General features: G+C 31.0%; 1 protein-coding gene and 1 long non-coding RNA gene across 4 annotated transcripts in view; one reads left to right on the plus strand and one right to left on the minus strand.

Annotated features, from left to right (window-relative positions):
- Positions 1–23,382, minus strand: part of LOC126743130 (uncharacterized) — an 802,914-nt gene that overhangs the window by 438,469 nt on the left and 341,063 nt on the right. The gene's annotated exons all lie outside the window — the stretch shown is intronic.
- Positions 16,430–18,414, plus strand: LOC126743133 (uncharacterized). Of its 2 annotated transcripts, XR_007662793.1 has the most exons (4): positions 16,430–17,383; positions 17,450–17,960; positions 18,013–18,232; positions 18,299–18,414. It is a non-coding gene; the product is annotated as an uncharacterized LOC126743133 (long non-coding RNA). The 2 variants fall into 2 exon arrangements; XR_007662792.1 differs by having other exon boundaries at positions 18,013–18,414.

Consider the following 23,382-nt stretch of genomic DNA (forward strand, 5'->3'; position numbering starts at 1 on the left):
TGTACTGGGTAAATCTGAATACCCCGAATTATGGAAGAGGGGTGCATTTGGGGTTTCACACATAAGACTATGATTGATTGTATTTTGTTGTTGGCTACCAGGACTAAAGGGTGCATGCTTCGATGCGGTTACATGAGATTGATGATTGGCGTTATTGCCTTGCATCATATGCTGTCCAGAATTGAAAGTACTTGTATAATTTGAGTTTGTTTCTCGTTTAGGCTGTAAAAGGTTAGGTTGCATATATCTTGATTGGGATTGATGAGGTTTACCAGTTGAGTGGATATTAGAATCGTAATTAGGATCCTGATTAGATTCTCTATGTAAGAGGGTATGATGCCTCGCTTGACATCTTCTACAGCTGTTTGTTGAATGACATTCTCCATGTCTGTGGCCTGGACGCAAGCAGTTTGTGCATAGATTTGCTTTCCTTGCCTCAAAAAACCTACTTGATACAGACAACTCTAAAAACTTTTTGCATGAATAGATAAAATGTGTATCTTTACACATGGGACACACTACATTAGGGCATGAGCGTAGAGCATTTTGGGTTATTAAAGTTTTACGTTCATAGGATTTTTCAAACTTACTAGGAAACTTTTTATTATTTAGTTTAAAATCCAAAGATTCTAAAAAGCAACATCGCTGAGATAAGAATGTTAAAAAATCCTGGATTGTTGGAATTTCAATATCTTTAGTGAAAGTTTCCCATTCCTTTCGGGTTGAAAAATCTAGTTTTGAGTTTAACAGATATATGACAGGCGTGCACCAATGTTTTACTGGTTCCCCGAGGTTTTGTAAAGATTTAAAGTGGGTTTGGAATAGGTCTAAGAATTTTCGTAGCTGAATGTGGGATTCGTCTTTGATAACAGGCAATTCAAAAATGCATTTAATGTGGGAATGTATGATTGCCTTTTTATTTTCATATCTTTCTTGCAATAAAGACCATGCTGTAGCATAACTATGCTCGGTAGCTGCCAATGAGCTAATGATTTGAGCTGCCTCTCCCTGCAGGGTAGACTGTAAATAATAAAATTTTTCCACATTGTTAATTTGTGTACTTTTATCTATTAAAGAGAGAAATGTGTCCTTAAAGTTGGTCCATGCCTCATAAGAGCCATTAAATTTAGGTAGGGGTATAGGGGGCAAACGAGGACCATATGGATATATTGATTGAAAGGTGGGTAAATGTGGGATTGAGCTTAAGTCTGGCTGCACACTTGCATTAATAAGTTTATCAATTCTTTCTAGAGTTGCTTTGGCATTGGATACAGTTTCATAAAATAAATTTTCAAATTCAGTACGCTCTTGCTCTTGGCTATCTGATTCTTCGAAATCATTAGCCAAGCACAATTGCTCAATTTTTAGCTGAATAATTTTAAATTCACTAAGAATGGGCTCAATATTAGTTAAACGGGTGCTCAAATCTATTTTTAATATAGGGTTGTCTCGAAGATTGTCCAAATCTATACATTTATTCTCTAAAAATGTTTGAAATCTACTTATTTCATTTGTTAGTGCATCGCGTTGAGCTACAAGAATATTATATTCCTCTACCTGAGCTTTAGACCTCTCCTGGGATGAGTCATTTAGACCGACATTACTTCTTTGCTTTTTGTTTGTCATTTTTATTATTTATGGTAGGCTTAATGAGGTTAATCAGAAAGGTAAAGGCTAGTAAACCAAAGAAGAAAAATATATGTATTAAATTAAGTGAGTAAATCAGTTAATTGGATAGACTAAAGGCCTGTCTAAGGCGGGTTATAGGCAGCTATGCTTTATATTGTTTGAATTAAATAACATAACACATACCTAGACACTAAACTAGTAACATACCTCACTCGGTAGATTTGTTATTAAATAGTGGATCAGAATAAAACAAATATGTATAAATTAAAAGAGGTGGTTCAAATGGCATTAATATTGCATTAAGGATAAGTGGGATGATGGAAAATGGACTAACCGTATTTTTCCTGGCTCTGAATTCGTCAGCTTCAATTGTATCAATTATTACAACATATTTCACAATGCAATGCTTCGCATTTTCGGGTTTTCACGGCGGCCATGTTTCCCGTTTGCAACTGGATCACTGGTTTACATGGCGGCTGCCGGCGTTATTTCTTGGTTATATCCGTCTACGAAGGACCAATGTATATTTTTGGGATTCTTGTGGTGCCCCTGGCTGGGCTAAGATATTCCCAATATCGGTTTAATAAAAAGGCTACTCAATTTTACAGTTTGCCTTTAATGGTAATGGTTTGAGTTACATGTTTGATTGTTTGTTATTCTTAAACTTAAGCGAACTAAAAAATACTGCTTCACAGCCTCTTCCCTTCGATTCTCCCGTCGACTCGTCGCGATCGCGCAGGTTAAAGCGGAGAGCTTCGATTGGCCTGCCCGGTCACGTGACGCAAAGGTAGAGTACATATTGTTTCGTGTCCTTGTTTCTCGCATTATGCAATAAAGGATCGAGTAACGCAGGAATGATAAATTAAATTTAGCTTTTATACAGTGTCGCACCATTAAACAAATAACTTACATTAAATAAAACTAATCACGCATTTCTTTATTAAGTTGCCTATGAACACTTAATCTAAAATTTAATTAACAACGATAAAATTAGAAAAGGCTGTTGATTATAATAATTTTTCAAAATGTTCACCATCCACTAGGACACATTGTCTATTTCTTTTATTTAAATTTTGCCTGACTCCAAACAATGATTCTTCTTGGGCCCTGATGGTATTGACTCCTTCTACAATCTTTTGCCACAATTCCTAATGGTTATTTGTTTTATTTTTATACACAAGTGATTTCAAGTAACTCCAGAAATAAAAATCTAAGGGATTAAGATCGGGACTACGCGCAGGCCATGGATATTCACTTCCTCTACCAATCCATTTATGAGGATAAATTTCGTCCAAGTAATTTTTGACTTGCAGTGAATAATGTGCCGGTGCACCATCGTGCATATACCAAATGTCACGTCTTAAATTTAGGCGCACGTCTTCTAGAACAATGGGTAGATCATTCCTCAAGAAATTTAGATAACGTTCTATATTAAGCTTAGCTGGCAATTCAATCCCCAAAGATACCACACCAAATATTTATTGAAAACTCCTGTTAAAAATGGTGTTCTTGGAAAGCATGAGGATTTTCCATGGAATAGATATGATTGTTACGCCAATTAAAAACACCTCTCCTTGAAAACGTGGCTTCATCTGTAAATAAAATTTTATTACAAAAAAATGGATCATTCAATTGGCGCTCTCTTAAAAATTGACTGAATTGGAGTCTTGCAGGAAAGTCTTGAGAAAGAAGATTTTGAACTGGAGTGAAATGATACGGATACAGTTTTTCTTGGCGTATAATTTTGGACACCGAAGATTTCCTTACACCAGTGGCCGCCTCAATACGTCTTGTACTGGTTTCAGGATTTTCGATAACACGAACCAAAATTTCATCTTCCATATCTGCTCCAATTATCCTTGGTCTTCCCGCATTTACGTTTTTTGAATGAAATAAGCCCGTTTCGCCTAATCTATCGTACAACGCTTTAAATGTTTAATGATTTGGCTGCTTTCTATCCGGATACAGATCTAAATAATGCTGCGCTGCTCTTCGACTACGAAAATTTTCTTGAGCATATACACATACCATATCCCGCATCTGAGCATTAGAAAAATGATTGTGACGCGGCATTTTTAAGTGAAAATAACACAACAAGAACACGAGCTTTAGCGCTTTAGCCAAATTAAAGACTTACTTATTAATACTTCACCTTGACAAATCGTAGTTATGATGTGTTCATCCAAGGTAAAGCCTTCTTTGTAAAACTCCGATAATAATTTGTTCATACGCAACCTAATACAAAAATGCGTTTATTTCGAAAACGGTCTACTTTTTGGAGATCAAAGAAGTATACCTTTTTTGACTAGAATTAAATGCTGTTTTATTATTTTCACTCGCAAATGTGCGTACAGGTAGGTCAAAAAAGTTATGATCATTTTAATCTCTCAATGTTGTTGTATGTGGCGCCATCTAGTGGTAATAGGAAAATAGATATCATATTCGTGTTCCTCATCCCAAATAATAAGAGTACACCAAATTTTAGATTAATCTGTCCAGTGGATTCAAAAATATTTCAATAAATGTTTGGTAAAAAATTAGTCTTAACACCCTGTAGAACGAAAACCAATACCATTTTACTAAGCGATATTGAGCTCAAACGGTTTATTTTCATGTCAGGTATCCTACATTAACCTATGTTCAATTAATTACGGAACACCCTGTATATAGAATATCCTTTCCATTTAGAATTGAAATGCTGACTTTTCTTTTGACGTTTGATTTTTTTAAATCGCTAGATTCGTTTTCGAGCAAATTAGAACAATCTTTGTTTATCTTAATTTGTTCAGATAGAGCGTTTGGATCAGATAGAGATTTGTTTATATGCGAAGTTATCTTCTCCGGATGTCTGGCGTTAAAAGTGTCAAGCACATTGATTTTGGGCACTATAAATTAGAATAATTTCCACTCTTTCGACTAGTGTGTAAACCATTTTGGAAGTAAAATCTTCAATTCAACAAATAAATTTTTACTATTCCAAGACTGTCACAAATGTAACTGACGGCAAAATAAATTCTTTATTTTCCTTAGCAACTATAAATAACTAAGCAGGTATAACAATAAATACAGTTCGCCCAGGATATCTGTGTTGATGAAAAGAATGCGGAAAAAAATTTAGGTTGTTATTTAGTTTTTTCCACGTCTAATCTTCGGAATTGCGGTTTATGTTGGTAGTTTCCGTTTTAAATTATAAACGAATTGTAGATTTGGCAAACCCTACCGGGGCAACATTTTCAACTTATTAAAATAAAAACTAATATTTTCATGTTTTTGTTTTCTATCTGAATAAATTAAGATAAACAAAGATTTTTTCGAAAACGAATCAACCGATTTAAAAAAATCAAACGTCAAAATAAAAGACTTCGAAAGACCTTTTAAACAAGCTATTACTCTTTTCGATAAATCCGTGGTGGGAAGTTTTCAAATGAACACCCTGTATAGGGAAGTGATCGTCTATTAGGTAATTAATACAAGCTTTAAAATCAGATATGTATGGCAGAATACACTTATTTGCAAAAAAAATGGTGGGTTTTAACACCCAGTTGACTGCAGAAAGTAAATTAATCAAGGTTGTCGCTCAGAGATATGGCATTTAGCGCAAGAAAAATCATGACAGGACCTAGAATTACCAAGCTTAGTATCTCTTTAATGGATCTTCACATCCTTGTTGTAAAAGGTCATCAGGCCGGACCTTCTAGCTGTTCTATAGAAATATCTCCCAAATTTGCAGCTCTACAATTAAAGTCACCCAATATAAACCACAGACAATCAGCATCAATATTTCTCACATATTCCAAGAGACTATTTGCTGTACAGTCTCTACATAGTTCGGTACTTTATACTCAAAATCCTTAACTGGCGACCTTAACGTCTTCCTCACGAACTCGCTTTCTCTCTGATAAATTATAATTCATAATGGTAGGAGTGTTTTTAACATATCGTTTTGGTGATCTGTTCACCGTTTTCGATATCCAGCTCGTCTTTGTCATTTATCGCACTTAAACAATCAAATTTATTTTGCATATTCTGGTGATTTGCCTTAAATGCGGATATTTTCTTTTCGCATTCATTAATAGCTTCGGCATTACAGTTAATAAGTGTAGTTAATGTAGTAAGTTGTTGGTTTGTGCTATTCACTGATAGGTTGCTCAGCTGAGTCATGATAGCGTTGAATCTGACATCGTTTAGGTACGTAGGATCGCTAGCAGTTTGCCTAGTCCCAATTCTATTCTGACCATGGCTTGAAGTGTCGGATAATACGGTTAAGCCGACGCTGTAGCTAATACTTCAGCCTTGGGAGCTCTGGCTGCTGCAACAGGCTTTATGGATGGGGCGCAGGCATGTGGAGTAGTAAGCAACCAGCTTGGGGTCCTCAAGCAGGGCTTCCTTACAAACCGCACAGATAACTGATATGCTAAATGTGCTTTATTGTTTTAGTTTTGTTATTATTTTGGTTTGCGGTTCGAGATTTAAGGTTAGATCAAACTTCTTTAATTGTAGAATACAAAAAAATAAGCTTTTTAAATTAAGCCTCTTTAGTTTCCTCATATCATATATATTTCACAATATTTTGAGACTTACAGGATATTACGGTGCATATAGTTAGTTTTTTGTAACACGGAATTAATAGTAATAAAGAGCAATATACTAGAGCAAACTCAGATTACGTTCTTGCTTCGCAAAAGTGACACTGGTATTAACCAAATATTTACTAGGTTCATCCGTAGAAACAGGATTAAGGCTAGCTTAGCTTCGTACCGAACTTAACGGGCAGAGATACACGATGGGCAATAATTTTTGTAAAGCGGAATGATAAGACTGTAATAAGATTTTTTACTTATGCAAGATCTCTTACTAAAAACGTAAAGATAAGGAATTTGTCTTAAAAATAATGCCTTCAAAATCACTCTTATTTGGTCAACAAGTATTTTATATATCCTTTTAAATTGTCCGTTTGCTGTTTCCAAGACATATATTGAATAGAAAAATTAAGAATCATTGCGTCTTTATTAATTTAATAAATATTTACTATTTAAACACATATTAATAATTTTTTATTATAAATGCCAAGAAACATTATTTGAAATAATCACTTTACAAAAATGATATTTTTGAGCTCAAATCCATGTTGATATGGTGAAAACATATTTTTTACTGCGATATAATAAAATATACTATTGAAAGTTTTAGTATCTATCTTAAATAAAACAAAACTGAAAAAGCAGCACTTTTTAAATATATGAGACAAAGGATGCATTAACCGTAGGTATTAGTAAGTAATATTTTTCTTGTATAGCTAAGCCTATACAATTTTTATTAATATATTTTTTCTGGTTTATTAGACGGATTTGCAAACAAATGTTTAAATAAGAATTGTAGTATAGTTTGATAAAGTTGGAAGATAATATCTATATTATTTAAATAGTCCTTTATTTTATTTATATATATTCAATAAAACTAAAAACTTGTTAAATTAAAAAATAGTTTTTAAGACAAAAATGACAAATAAAGCATTATAAACTACAATTTAAATAGCAATACACCATATCTCTGTTACTTTAATATAATTAAATTCGGGTCATTAACAAAACGCGATATACGTAGGCTTGGGGATATAGATAGTTGGTTGTCACGTATAAGGAATTGCATCCCACATGTGTTTTAAGAAGTTCAATGGTCAGAACGAGGTGGGTTTTACATACACACTTTGGTTAACAATAAAATTGCTAATTTTGGTTTGTTAGTCAAGTGCACGTTATAAAAAATTTTATTTATCGATTTCTAAAATGTTTATTTTTTTTTAATATTCTATAATCTTTGTTACTTCATTTTTATATCTATGATTAATATTGATAGATCAATTTTCCTTGAGAAATTCCTTTATAGGTAGCAGATCTGTTGTTAGTACAATACAATCAAGTATTTTATTGTTACTCAAAAATGCTTGATGTAACTTAAATCTGTAGCTAGACAATATATAAATTAAAAATTGTAGCCAAAAAATTTTGTTTCCTATCTTTGCCATGTAAGGCAACATTAGGTTAAAGGATAAATTTTGGTGCCATATTTTTTTGCAAATGAGTTAGTGCACCTATTAATGTATCGTCCTACTTCTCTACTAGGTAAAATATGTAATTTATATAGCAATAAGGTAATTAATATAATTTTTATCATGAAAAATATTAAATCCTCAGACCGTGACGAACCCATTCAGTGGGAGAAAGATAAAGATTATTTCTCCTGTTTGGTCGGTTAGTGAGAAAAGGCCAAATTTCGCCTTAAAAGACGAAGAGGTCCAATGTCTACCACTTTCTGCATCTTTATCGTAAGTTGTTCTGATTCTCGACAAGACGATATTTCATCACTTTATTTACATCATACTATATTACATATTAAGAACATAAGTAAAGCGAACAAAAAAATTATTTGCTTACCTAAGATGACCAATAAGGGTAAGTAAAGATAAGGGTTAGAACGTTTTTAAGATATAAATTTTTTATATTTAATATTTTCTACGCAATTTCCATTATTAAAATACTTGCTTGCAATATTCTTAAGAATATTTACTAAGTAAACTAAAAGTATTGCTCTCATGTTTCTATGATATAAAAAAGAAAAATTAACCTTTAAAAAAAAATCAACGCCCTTTAGAGCCTATTAATATTCTAAAGTCAATTCCTAATTTTTGCTCAACTAAACTAAAAATTAAAGGATTTGCAAAAAGTATCTGTATTTGTAAGAGACATCATGTGAAATCTATGAAAACAAAAGTTAATTACCAACGTTTAATAAACCTAAATATCGTTAATATTCAGAGTTAGGCAAGGGAATATTTTAATAACACCAAAAGAAGGGAAAAATCAATAAATAGGTTCAACTGTTATAAAAACCAATAACTTCATTACACAATATCTTGCGAAAACCCAAATGCAATTTGATTCAACTCAATTGGCCACTTTATGCTCATGTTATCGATAAACTCGCAGAATATCGGAAAAGTCTTGCACTTAATCTTTTTTTAAATTTGGTGAAAAAGCTCATAAAGCAAATTTTACACTGCAATAATTCTTATTTTATCGCTAACTCGCGAAAAGTGCCGTATTTAGGGTCAGAAGAGATTATACATATTTTTTGTTAAAGGAAAATGCTAAAAATATGTTTGCAGTTAAAGTGGATTTATAAAATAATAGCTTTTACTGAACAATTTTACTTTCACGCCCCTAATAACTTTATTTATTTAATTTTGGAATGAAATTAAATAAAGTTCTAACGGAGTTCCATTTTAATTCCCGCTCTCAAAATTAAATGGAAATGGTTTATTTGTATTTTAGGCACCATGGTATCACTTCTCATATATAAACGAGAGTTTATAAATTAGACTTTTGACTCAGTGATTGAAGTCGATGATAAAAAGCAGAAAAAAAATTCATAATAAAATAATTCATAATTAAATTTCATAATAGCAGTGGGTGTACTTTCTACTCTTTCAGGTATGCAAAGGGTGGTCTTATATAGTTCCACTTAGCTCTAATTTGTTCTACTCTGGTACAACCTGTATGCCCTAAGTCTTACCACAGAAGTATATAGTCAATGACCATGAAAATCACGTTGTTTTTTTACCCGCTTTTTAAGTTTCTGTTAGCTCCCTTCTAATTCTCTTTTTGACCCCATTTTTAGATTAGCTTTGGATCAATAATAATATAAAACGATAAGACCTTCGGCCTTTTTTCTTTTCGTGGGCAGAATAATTACCATTTTATTACTGTTTAAACTAAAACTTGTTTTAATTTAATGGAAATATTTATCAAATTCTTTCTTACGATAAGAATTACGGCGTCATCAGCATACCCTTAGGTAATAACTAAAATGCTCTGCCCGATCATATTTCATATCTGATCATAGTAACTCCGATGATTATAGCTTCGTCTCTTGACAGCGTACCATTTAGAGATTCAACTGACGTTCGGTATAAATCTCAGCAAAAAATATATCTTCTCTATTGCCTTTCGTGTAACTTCTTGTTACCAGATAAGTTCATAAGATTAATCGAGTTAATAGCTGGCTAATTGTCTTTTTAATCATTGCTTATAAAATTTCTTGCACTTGTTAAATTTTCTGTTGGCCCTAGTATATATGACGAAAGCAAAGAAAACGCACAGCGATGGTCTCACAATATATAAAGCATATGGGCTACGCGTACTTCGCTATGGTTGAGGCTCGATCAGGCCTAAAATAAAATTTTTGGGTTATAAATATAGAAGCAAAATAAATTAAAAAAATATATATTTTGTACTAAATATTGTAAAACCATAACCCTCGTTTCTTAATTGTTTGTCTGTTTGTTAAGAAAGAATTAAATTTTTGTATTTGAGTGATTCTATTATATTTGCTATTGAGGTTTGGAAAATAGAGCTTTAGCTTGATTTCAAAAGAAAACCAGATCCCGGAATATAAGTTTTAAGTAAAATTTGTGTAGCTGATTTATTGACACTTTTCCTCACGTCAGTGACAATATTCATTTTATTGGTGCCCGTTTGGTTTTACCTGAACCGAAAATTTGCTAATTTTGCAATTATATTTAGTTGAATAATTCAAGATTCGCTTATGAAAATTTTTTGAAACTTTGCACAAGGGTTTTCCAGATTGGTCTCTTCAAAAAGTTGTCTTACATTTTTTCTATAAAATGTTCAGGGAAGCCAATACTTGACCCCCTTAAAATTTACATGGGATTTCCTATGTTCCGCTCGGCGACGCACCACCCGGTATAGTTAGCCAGATTTTCTGTGTTTAGTTTATCGGTTTTGCCATAGTTAATTTTTGGCTAGTATGGTTTTTTCTTAATCGCGTTTCTTTTGTAGTATCTAGTATTCGTTCTCAGTATAGTAAGTTTTAACCAGTATTCGTGTTTTTTTTAATTATAAGTCGTTGATTATTTAGGTTTTTAAAATGAAACTTAAGACGGAAAGTTGTTATGTATCTAGAAATAAGACGCACAAAATTATTTTTAAGCCCAACTTAAATTTCGCATAATAGAAAAAGACAAGAGTAAATTAGCTGTATATCAGAGCTAGTCATATGGTGTCTTGATCACAAACTTTAATGGAGAAGTTCAATCACAATACATAGAAAATATCATTAGTATTCTTATGAAAATTGTATTAAACGGAAAAGACTTAGCTATATCGTTTTCATAAATGCGGGAAATAACTCAAAAAAATACGCAATGAAAATTCGACGACAAAAATAATTTTAGTGACAAAGAGATACAAAGTTTACTATCGTTAAATCGGCAACAGTTTAGAGAATTGTACGAAACATTTAATTCAGTGTTTAATAGCTTTTTTAATGAAAATATCTCCTCAAGAACTAATAATAATAATAATAATGTATTTATTTAGCTTGAGCTACAAAAGATAATACATAATATATAGATAATATAATACATATTTAAAAAAAAAAAATAAAAATTTCAATCAATAAAAATTTAAAAATATTCAAATATATTGAAAAAAAGTGTGTGCTTGTACACACATAAAATAGCATAAAATAGCAAAAATAAATCAAAATACGAGTTTAAATTGTAAAATAAAAATAAAATAAATACACATACAAACTACAACTACATAAATAAAGGTAAAACGTATGATAAAACAAAGTATGTATAAATAAAACTTACAGAAAAAGTATAAATAAAACACGAGTCTAAAATAAATGAATAAAATAAAACAAAGTACGAGTTAGAATTTTAAAACTAAAAAAGTAAGTAGAAATACGAAACAACAACTACACAAATAAGGGTAATAAGGATAAAATAGTAAAATAAAGTATAAATAAAACTTAAAAATAACTAAAAATTACGATTTAAAATGTATAAATAAAATGAAACAACCAAAACTAAGAATAAAATGTTAATAAAATTAATAATAAACTTATTAAATTCAATAAGTCCCTTGCTGAGTACAGAATTTAATATCTGACTAGTTAGTATTGCATCTATCAAGGACAAAGTTTGTATTATTTCTGGTGCAGTAATTGTGAACGTCTCCGAAAACTCTTATTTTATCACAGATGTGTGTGAGTAGTAGACGTTGTTTTAATTTAAAAATAAATACATACACACTAAACATAATCCTTTTCCTGACAGACATCCTATCACACTAGCACACTTAACATAATAATAACAGGAGTGCATCGATTGCATTTTAGGATTAGTCTCATTGCTCTATTTTGAGTTACTTCAAGCTGTTTCACCTTGTATTTAGGCAGGTTGAACAATAATGAGGAGCAAAACTGCAAATGGGAAACAACAATGGCATTATATAGCAGGAGCTTTGTGTGCATTGATATTTTTTTTTCAACTCTATTAATAAACCCAACTTTCTTGGAAAATTTTCTCATGGCGTAATCTGCATGTGCAATAAAATTCAAATTTGCATCCAAAATTGTACCCAAATACTTTATTCCTTTTTCATAAAAAATAATATATATTTCAATAATCAGATAACTTTATTGAAACTATTCTGAATTTTTCCTATAGGCAAAATGTTAGCATGTTGACTTTTATAGGAAGACAAAGTTTACCTTCAAGATTTGTTACTAATAATACTGGATTTAACTCTCCACCAGTACAAAACAGAGAACTCGAGAATGGATCGAAGATAAAGATAATGATATGGGATATCGGAATTCTGTTTGAAAGGCAACGACAATTTACAACTAAAGAAGCCAATCATTCACGGTAAATAACGAAACGTAGATGAATTAAAAAAGCACGGAATGGATTTTTAAAGAAAAACTATAAGGTTTTTAAATACCTTGTATCAGTTCAGAACTGTTTACATTTTGATGACTCTTTGAAAATAGCATGCGCACTTATAAATCAATTTAGATAGCAATTCATATACAAAATTGTAACATTGATTTGGATGAAATAATGCTACCTATTATTGAGAATCAACGAGTTAATCAGTTACAGATACGAATTCAGTCATAAGGATTGGATCAGCGTATTCGTTTTAGAGCTTAGGGTAAATTTAATTTTAAATAATAATTTTTTTTCGCGACTGCCACACAACTATATTAAATCTAAATATTTTGGTCGTTATCAAGTTTAAACAAGTCCATCTTATATTCATGAAGCAAGGAATAGAGGTATGAATTATAGAAGTATAAGTATTGAATATGTCTTTTAAAGTTAGTAATTTGAATATAATTTGACTCGCCCTCGAATTAAACCTAATTTTTATTAAAGATTTAACCAAAGGGCAAAATACACCTTGTACATCGAATACATTAAAAATATGGACGATCAAATTACGGGGTCATATTGTATATGTAAATCCGGTGCCCGAACATTACGTGTATGTGTCCATGTCTCGTGTGCTGTGGTATTTGGGGTATGCCCGACATCAAAACCGTATTAAGTACCCTTCAGATGCTTTGCTATAATATGCCGAAAATGCTTATTATAGACACAATAATACTGAAATTATAGATTAGGTAGTTGTACAAAAGTAATAAAACTATATTGTTCATGTATTTTTACTTTTTGTTGGATTCACAAGGAAGCAATATTTATAAGGCATGAGATTTTTATTTACTATATCTCTATATATTTCAAGAACCTAATTGAGGAATTTTTAGCTATTCCCTATATATTAAAGGCTTTGTTTTTCTCTGCTAGAACAAGCCAATCAATAATCAATATCAGAAATTAATAATATGCATAATATGTATAGATATTAACACAAAGATTTTTTTGTAACTACTTTAAATTCACTCTGAATAATATGAATTTAATTTAATTACACAGTAGATCTATATAAATATCATCCATAAACATGCATCTTATTAAACACTATTTTTTATAATTAAGAAAAATACCTTATTAAAAATGCACAATATTTCGTGTTCTTTTTGGGGCTCTTAATTGCTCCCACCCCTGTCTTATCCTTTCAGTGCGTTTATATAAGAATTTAAAATTTGGCACTCATCATAAGCAACTTAAATACTACTTTTTATTTTCTAACTCATTTTGCAAAACTTCAAAATGGCGGCGGGACAGCCGTTAGGGTCAGTATTAGTCAAATATTCTCTTATAATATTTCTGCTAAAGTGACACATTGACCCATCTTGTTGAAAAACTGTTTCTAATTCCAATTCATGAGGATTGTCTTCAGTAATCTCAAGGATCAATGGTTTAACTACATTTTCCAACATGTTTAAAGAAAGATCCCCTGTCCAATTTTGGTCTAAAAAGAGAGACACAACAGTGTGATTCCCTAATATGCCAGCCCACACATTTATTTTTTCTGGATATTGTGTGCGTGTGTTTCACGAAATATGTGGGGATTTACGTCACTCCTATAACAGACATTTTCTCTATGAACATGACTGATGAAATTTATATTTTTTTAAGCTCACTTCCCTTTTTACAGTAAAAAAATGCCGAATTTTCCTTTCTTATTTTAAGTATCTCAGCATTACATAACAAATTTATTACACGCTAACATTTTAGCGTGTAATAAATTTGTAATAAAAAATACCATTATATAAAAAACATACTTTTCTCTCAGTTTCGTTTGATGGTTTCTCGAAAATAAAATGTCGGAGATAAAATATATAAAGACCATTATCTGGATCTATTAAAATGTAAATAAGTAAGTGTTAATATTTTTTTAATTTTTCTTAAAGTAATATAAAAATAAAAACATTTGGATTTGTTTTAATATTTCTATTTCTATTTCTATATTACATGCAAATTTTTATGGAGTGCGAATCGAAAACTAAATCTCTCTTAAAATTTAATTTCATGAATCTTTTAATGTATATCTTTAATTGTATGGCCAACAGGTATCAAAATTTCAATGCAATAATGTGTTTTGCGATGTCCGTAATCATTAAAGGTGACGCAGTCTTTCAGCGACACCTTGATATTAACCGTCAAATTAAATATTGATGGACACAACTATATTTATGGACTCGTGTATTTAACCATTAGGTACATCAATATTATAGTTGGTGTATTTAAGGGTGGGATCTGGCAGCTCCGCAACTTTCTGCTTGACTTTCGAACAAAAGCGGAATTAAACATTTATTTTCGATCGCTATAATAATTTTAAGATACAAAACATGGTTCCCCAAAAAACAATTTAAAAGAAAAGACTTTATGCTTAAATAAAAACTCTTGTGTCATTTTTTACCCATTAATTTATAAATTTATTTTATACAAAAACAGCTTAAAGAAGATAATCTGAAACATCTAAATACTTTTCCATGGAAAAAAAATTAATTATGATAAAACTGCTTTTTTATTTTATCAGTTATTTACACAGATACATTAAAAGCTGTTGTTAAGATGTAATGCTTAAAGCAACTTGCTTTTAGTTTTTTATTCTTTTAATGATTTTTTAATTATTTTTAAATATTTTTCTCTAGGTTTTTTAGGTTATTAAGTTTCGCTAAGTGTTATGTTACTTATTAAGTTAAGTGTTACTTATTAACAACCAAGTAAATATAAATATATTTTATAAAAATAAATTCAAAAATGAATTAATGTTTGAATAGATATATGTTTTTTAAAGCTTAAAAAAAATTAAACGTTCGTAAAATGAAATTAATGAATTAGGGATTGAAATTAATGAGGTCAGTTTAGCACGCCAAAGAAAAATTCCTAAAAGGCTAGACCTGCTAGTCCTAGAACATTCTAATACTGCGGTTAACTTCTCTAACGTGAAATATCTCTTATGCGTGGACTTTTTCATCGTTTCCCTTGATGAAAAACATGAAATTACGCTTTTCTAAAAAATAACTAAAGCCTAAAACGTGAAAATTGTCTCCTAATTCATAAAAAAAGTACCTCAAATTAGTGGTAGAATATTTTTATAATAAATTTTTATAATAATTAGTCAAATATACAGGGAAGTTGAGATTTTGTAATATAAAAGTAATAATAACAGTAATATTTTGTTCTATTAAAATTATATAATGGGATAAAATATTAGTTTCAACACTATTCAGGGCTACGCATATATTTTTCTAGAAAATAAAGTAAAACGTATACTTCGTTTGTCTTGGAATATGTTTAACAAGTACAATGACTTGACTTAATTTTTTTCACTGACCCAGTTTTTAGGGCACACGCCTAAATACTATTCTATTCTTGATTCCACTAAATACTATAATTATACCATACTATTGTTAAAATCACTGCAATATCACTATCCATAAATGTACAGGGTGTCCCCTTAAGAATGTTCCTCGGCTGTATCTCAGGCCCCAATAATCGTAGAGCGTTGAAAAAAAAATTAGTATAAAAGTGGCCCAAAAAAAATAGCTGGAAAATATTTTGAAGTTCATTGGTCAACCGCTAGAGGGCGTTCTAGCTACTTAAAAACTTTAAAGTCTATTTTTTCCAAAAAACTTTTAATAACTTGCATCCCAAAATATTATCGAAATAATCTACAAAGTATTCCTGACGAAAATGTTTTAACAACCATTTCTGTCAAATGTCAAATAAAGTGGTGGGGAGAGTTTCTATCTTAAATGAGAAAAATGCTAAGAAGTAGGCTTTGGCTGCACCGATTTTTTTAAAACAACTTTTATTTAAAAGCTCTTTTATTGCTTTATTTTTCTGCCTAAAAGATATTATTGGAAAATTTTCCTAAAACCCGCTAGGGGGCGTCAACTTACGCTATTCGACTGATTATTTGATGATTATTTGATGATACGACTGTTTAAGAAACTCTTATGCAACCGTATATGTTTTTTTACGGTATTAAGAGCGAAGAACAAAGCTTAATAATTTAGTAAAAACCGCATTTTGATATCACGTCTCTAACTAAAGTTACAAAAAAAAATGTGTTCATTAGAAAGTGAAAACATCAAATATGGTCGTTAAGTTCTATTTACCAGCCGGGTTAAAACAACTGGTGTCTAAATTAAACTGAGTTTTGTGTAGAGAAGCAATCTTGGTATACCAGCTTTTTAGAAATTCCGGAAGGTGGCGTTTATTTATACACTGCTTTATAAAGGAGTTTCAGCGGGAATAAATTTATTCAGTATGGGAAAACTATGCATAGGAACGTTTTAAATTTTTGGACAACGTAGCAACAAATAATACCACATGATGTGCTAAAATAAGTTAAAAGAATAATATTGAAAAAAATACAGCAACATATTAGTTGTGTTCATAAAGAAACTAAAAATTAAAGTTTATATAAGTCTATCGGTTAGCAGTTTATTCGAGTATAAATAAATAGGTAATGAAATTATGCCAATTTTAATAATAAGTTGGCTTTGCATTTGTTTAAAAAACAAAAAGGCCGGTGACAACTCTGTGACAGCTGCTTAAAAGTTTTCGGTGGTCCTATAAATTTAGTTATTTATTTCGATCAGAGTTTATTCTTTGACTTTAATTTAAATTTAAATTTAAATGCGTCTGTCTTTGCAAGAGTCGGTAAATTTTTTATGAATGTTTTGTAAATGCTACTATAGCTGCAAGGCTGTATGCTCAACGTTTTCCTCAAAACCGGCGTCTGAGTAGAGGCATATTTCTTCGTTTGGCCCGTGGTTTTCGGACAACAGGTAGTGTAGTCTATCCAACCTATCGTAGACAAGGTCGCAAGAGAACGGAGGAAAATATAATAAATTGTTTGGCCTATGTAGAATTTGATCCGCACTTAAGCATCAGAACTATTTCAGGCGATTTAGGCATACCTCGTTCTGTAGTTCACAGAATTTTAAAGGAACACAGGTATAACACAATTTTTCAAAAACAAGAGCCTAGATACTTACTTAATTTAATTTTTTTTGCATATAGATTTCATCCAATCCATATAGTACTCCACCAGGTATTAAATCTAGAAGACTATGACAGAAGACTAGATTATTGTCATTGGATGGATATTCTCCATCAGTTGCTCGAAAATCCAAATTTTCTCAACGAAATTTTATGGACAGACGGAGTGACGTTCAATAGTGACGGAAGAGTTAACAGACATAAAATGCACTATTGGTCTGAAACTTCGTTGGATGCGCGAGATCCAGCATCAGGGAAGGTAGAGTGTTAATGTCTGGTGCGGTGTAATAGGATCTCAGGTTACAGGTCCATTTTTATTTGATGAGAGCCTAACTGGAGAACAATATCTTGGATTTTTAAGAAATGAGCTCCCAGCATTATTAGAAGAGGTGCCTCTGGTGATAAGAGCCAACATGTTTTTACAACATGACGGATGCCCGGCTCATTTCGCGGTACAAGTGCGAACGTTCCTTAATCAGCGGTACCCTGATCGGTAGATTGGCAGAGGTAGCTTTTTCCCTTGGCCGGCAAGGTAATTTCATCGTTATAGAAACATTATTAGATTACATTGCATATACTTGCAGATCGCCAGATTTAACCTGCCTTGACTTTTATTTATGGGGTAGAATAAAAGCCATTGTATTTTCTTCGATTCCTACCAATAGACAGCGAATAAGGGGCGCTATTCGGAGTTTACCTGCCGCAGAAATAGAGACAACCGTGGAATCAACCCGACGAAGAGTTCAAAATTGTATAGAACAAGACGGACGACAATTCGAACACCTCGGCAGGCATTAGTTTAGTGTAGGAATTAAAATAATATTATTTTTTATTCCATTTAAAATAAGCAAGATTTTTATCTTTTTTCAGTTTAATCGGTACCAAGTGCCAAAACTATCAAAATATTTTTGTCGTGTTACAATGACGCGTCGACGTTGATAAATATTTAAAATGTTCTCTTTTTAAAATATATTAAAATGTTTATATTTAAAACGTTTCTTTGTTCTCCGCTCTTAATACCGTAAAAAAACACACATGGTTGCATTTGAGCTTCTTAAAATAATCAGTCGAATAGCGTAAGCTAGAAGTAGACGTCCCCTAGCGGGTTTTAGGAAAATTTTCCAATAATATCTTTTTGGTAGAAAAATAAAGCAATAAAAGAGCTTTTAAATAAAAGTTACAAAAAAAAAATGGGTGCAGCCAAAGCCTACTTCTTACCATTTTTCTCATTTAAGAGAGAAACTCTCCCCACCACTTTATTTGACATTTGACAGAAATGGTTGTCAAAACATTTTTGTCAGGAATACTTTGCAGATTATTTCGATAATATTTTGGGATGCAAGTTATTAAAGGTTTTTTGAAAAAAATAGACTTTAAAGTTTTTAAGTAGCTAGAACGCCCTCTTGAACGCGGTTGACTAATGAACTTCAAAATATTTTCCAGCTATTTTTTTTGAGCCACTTTTATACTAATTTTTTTTTCAACGCTCTACGATTATTGGGGCCTGAGATACAGCCGAGGAACATTCTTAATGGGACACATGTATTTAAGTCAAATAAGAGAATGAGACTAATGTTAATGAGGCAACAGTCGATAAGACTACAAGTTACCAGATCAAATCATATTATTTATAAACTTATTGCCAGAAGAAGCAGAAAATGGGCCATTATTGTTTTTGTCCTATTCTATCTCATAGTACTGTAGATAGACTACCAATCTTCCGAAATAAAATTCCGCGTGCCCGTAGAATAATACCTCTCGTCCGGTCAAAGTCATTTAATTGATAAATATTATTTTTTTATTGACCGCAGTCATGCAGTCATTTTATATTAAACATCCTATATATATTAACATTTTGATATCCATAATTAGTTTCTGAAACTTTTTTCAAATATCCTCATCTTTAATGATTTTCAGAATAGAGTAACTAATTCATTTCATTCATAATTTTTTGTTCAAAATATTCTGTTTAATATAGTTATAATACTTAATTGGCATTCATAAAAACTTGAAATTCTAGGCCTGAAATGCTTAATTTAAGATGCTCTGTAAAATTGGTTTCTCTCTATATAAGATCGCATCATACTCGTGATATCACTCCTTGACACGAAAATGCTGAAAAGTAACATTTTTAATAAAATATCATTATTTAATTTAAAACTTTTCTAAAATCAATTTGAAGCGGCATATATTCGTATATCTAAGTACTGAGTGTTTGGAAATAAAAAACTTCTTTAAAAATCTAAACTAAAATATTGTAAATATTTATCGTAGATAGGCATGAAAAATTGTTATAAGAATTAAAATAAATATCTTATTAATTCTAATAATAGTATATTTTTTTAAGCAAAGTATCACGTAAGAGTTTTTTATTATTTATGAACGATGTATCCAAATAATAGCAATCGCATGCAAAATGTTTAATAAACTCTTTCCCGATGAACAACGAATAAACGGGATATTTGTGTAATTCCAAATAATATACTGATAACAATATAATAACACAATACAAAAGCACAATAAAACATTTCAAGCAATCTTCAAGTTGACCGAAATTCAGCTATGGCATTTCTTATCTTACTGACATCAAACTGTTAAAAGTAAGTGCAAACTCATTAGAATTACGTATAGTACTAAATGTTAAAAAAAATCCAACGTCTCGTTTTCTAAAAACGTTTAATTTACCTCTACCGTGATACATGTATTTTGGAGCAACTGTGGAGTAAGCGCATTTATTAGACCTTTGTTATGCTTTTGACGCTCTTAGAGCTTTTTCTCTCGTATAAAGTCTCGGACAACACCTCTATCTACTCGCGTAGAATTTTAAATGCTCTACCTTTGCTTGACCCCCCTTCTTTTCATTATCTTCACATCGGAGCCTGTACATCAGACAATCTATTACGTATCGTATGTATGCTGATAACTTTTAACTATATTTACCTGCACCTACAGCGAATATCTCTGACACTGTTAATACAATTGGTTGCATATTTACCTTATAATATTACTACAGCTTAAATTATGTATAGCTAGTTTTTTGTGTACTTTCTGTCTCTCTTAATTTACAGCAAATCTTTCGAGTCGCTTCTTCTCTTTCCATTGCTTCTTAAGGTCAATAATGTTTGCTTTTTTTAAAGGTGGCTTTTCTCTTGCAATTTTCAATAAGAAAAGTCTACAATCAAGTGGTGTAAGGGCAGTGGAATCAGAGTTTTAGATAAGTAAACAATTTTTCGGTTTCCTTTTCTCTAACTTTTTCACTGCTTGGTAGGTATATTTTAATTATTGTGGAATTAAAGTGGTACAGCCTTTATTTTGTTAAAGTAGTTCTAATATACTTGTGGAATCTTTTAGCACTTATAGGGATGGCTTTGACCTATGCGTAAATCTGTGTGAGTGCTGTGTGAATGACCGCTAGTGACTGAACAGTGCCATCACGTGACGCAGTCGCACCCCCAATGGCATCCCAGGCTTGCTTCCTAGTTGCTACAGGAGCTTAAGTCGGTCATAGTACTCGGGTAGTTTATTTTTTAAATATTTTGTTAATTTCATTTTAAGGGGTTTATCTTCTTGGATTTAGATAACTTAATTCATAATTTAAAATATGGTTCTTAAATTGTGTTACAGGTATTTATTTTGAAACCACTAAACATATGATTACTCTTCCACTGATCCTTTAATATTAATTATATATTTTTTTACGTAAACCGCGTAGTATTTCTAACCTGCTAAAAAAATGGCTTTTCTGTTAGAAAAAATATAGAAAATAAGTGAGTGTGAGAAATTTAGTAAATGCTCAAAAATTATTTCTTCGGTTTTTGATTCATAGAGAAGGTAAATTCACCTTTCGGAACACGAATAACAGTTAACTTAATTTGACGGTTTATCAATAACAACTTATATATGACTTCTATCTATCTCTTTAACAACACAAACTTCAAAATATTGAAATAAATACTGAGTTAGAGATTTATAAAATATCAAGGAATGGACGAGATGAAATATCAACAGAAAAATCAAAAATCAAAATGGCTATTTATAATGTTTCATGAATTGGGCAATGAAAAAAACAACTGTAACAAAAAATAAATTAGGCTTACGGAAAATTATGGTTAGGAAAATAAATAATTCGTCCTACATTAAGCCAAAGCTTCTAATAGTGAAACAAAAACAAAAACTTGTTATTATCAAAAATAAATATATCAACTTAAGTTAGTATCAAATAAAGGCCGTAAGCTTTCCTAGCTGAATTTTAAATATATTTTATTATACTGTACTATTTATTATATAGTATAAAATGTTGATCTTACTCAAATGATTAAAAGAAATTTCTTACAGTTATAAATCGAATTGGAAATCATTGTTATTATTGTTAAAATATTTTATTGAAAGAACATAATAATAAACAAATTTGTTTTAAATATTATAATTGGTATTTGTATGCTTTTGTAACACCTGTTAAATAGCCATAATACAAATATAAAATATGAAACATTATTTCACTAAAAGAAATCATATATAATAATTTCCATAATAAAGGGGCACTTTCAAAGCCAACAATGGATGTCAAATATATTCTAGGTCCTTATGTTTATTTCATAGCAGGATTTCGTTTTCAACCGCATTTCATAAAGCAAAGTTTACAGAGCTGGAGCGAACATACGTCAACTCCTGCCGGGCCTTTAATGTTGCTACATCTGAAGCAAATTTGCCGTTCCACATATTAGCGAATTTCATAGACCCCAAAAATCTAAACCGTATTCTCACAACCTTTCAAATACAAATATTTAATGTTTAATTTAAAGTGCTGTAGGCTTAAGTTATGGTAAGAGTACCTTTGAAGTTAAATTAAATCAAGATATCATGAATCGATGATGGACTATTTAATGTTTGCCTCATCACATCAAGACAAAATTTCATATGCCTACGATAATCTGGTTTTAGCAAATATCGAGGAGGTTTGCAGAAACTTCTTAATATGTTTAATAAGGCATACAGCATGGGGCTAAAGTATTAACAAAATGCAAATATTATGGTATCAACACATTTCAAAAATCAAGCACTTTCAATTTGATGAGAAATAACTACCACATCTTGGTCATCATTTCTCATTAAATGCAAATATTGATGTTAAAATTGAACATTTGTGGACGGATGCGAGACCTTAACAATCACATTGTATATCCTGTACAGAACATGTAACGGCTTTTGGGAAATATCGCCCCAAAGTTGTCTGAGGCCGATATTGGGAATAAAACGTTGGGATTGATAAGCCAATATCTGGAATATTATCTATATGGAAGAAATAAACTTAACTAATATTGAGGCAATAACCATCAAATAACTGGGTTCCGTAGATGGCGCAGTCAAATTCATGACTATCAAAGAAGACGTTTTACTGCCAGACAAAACATGGACAAAGAAATTATATAGGGATATCGGAAAAAAAATCAAATCCCTAAAATAAGAAGAGATTTTCTTTTAAATGTATTTAGGAAAAATTATAGGTAAATTTTATATATATATTTATACGAGTATACTGCTTTTAAAACAATTAATTTTAACAAAATCATAAGCTGTTTGTAGATAGAAATATAAAATTGAGAATAAAAATCAATATTTCTCTTTTAGTTTTTTTTGTAGAATTATATAAAATAAATGTAACCATATTGGTAGGTATACGAGCCCTGTCTCAGTGTTGCTTACGTTGGCCCAACTATCAAAACTAGGATTTTTTATGAAATTTGACATATTAGCAAAAACGTATTAAAAACTAAAAGGTATTTCTAATAACATATGATCTTTTTATTTAATATTAGCTTAAAATACTACATGTTTTATAACTGAGGAAAAATATCTTACAAAAATTCAAAAAATCTATCGATTAATAAAAATCAACAAAACCAAATAGCAGCAAATTACCACTGCGTTACATCGCCTTTTCGACTGATTACTGC

Source organism: Anthonomus grandis, chromosome 12 (genome assembly GCF_022605725.1).
Source record: "Anthonomus grandis grandis chromosome 12, icAntGran1.3, whole genome shotgun sequence".
NCBI lineage: Eukaryota > Metazoa > Arthropoda > Insecta > Coleoptera > Curculionidae > Anthonomus > Anthonomus grandis.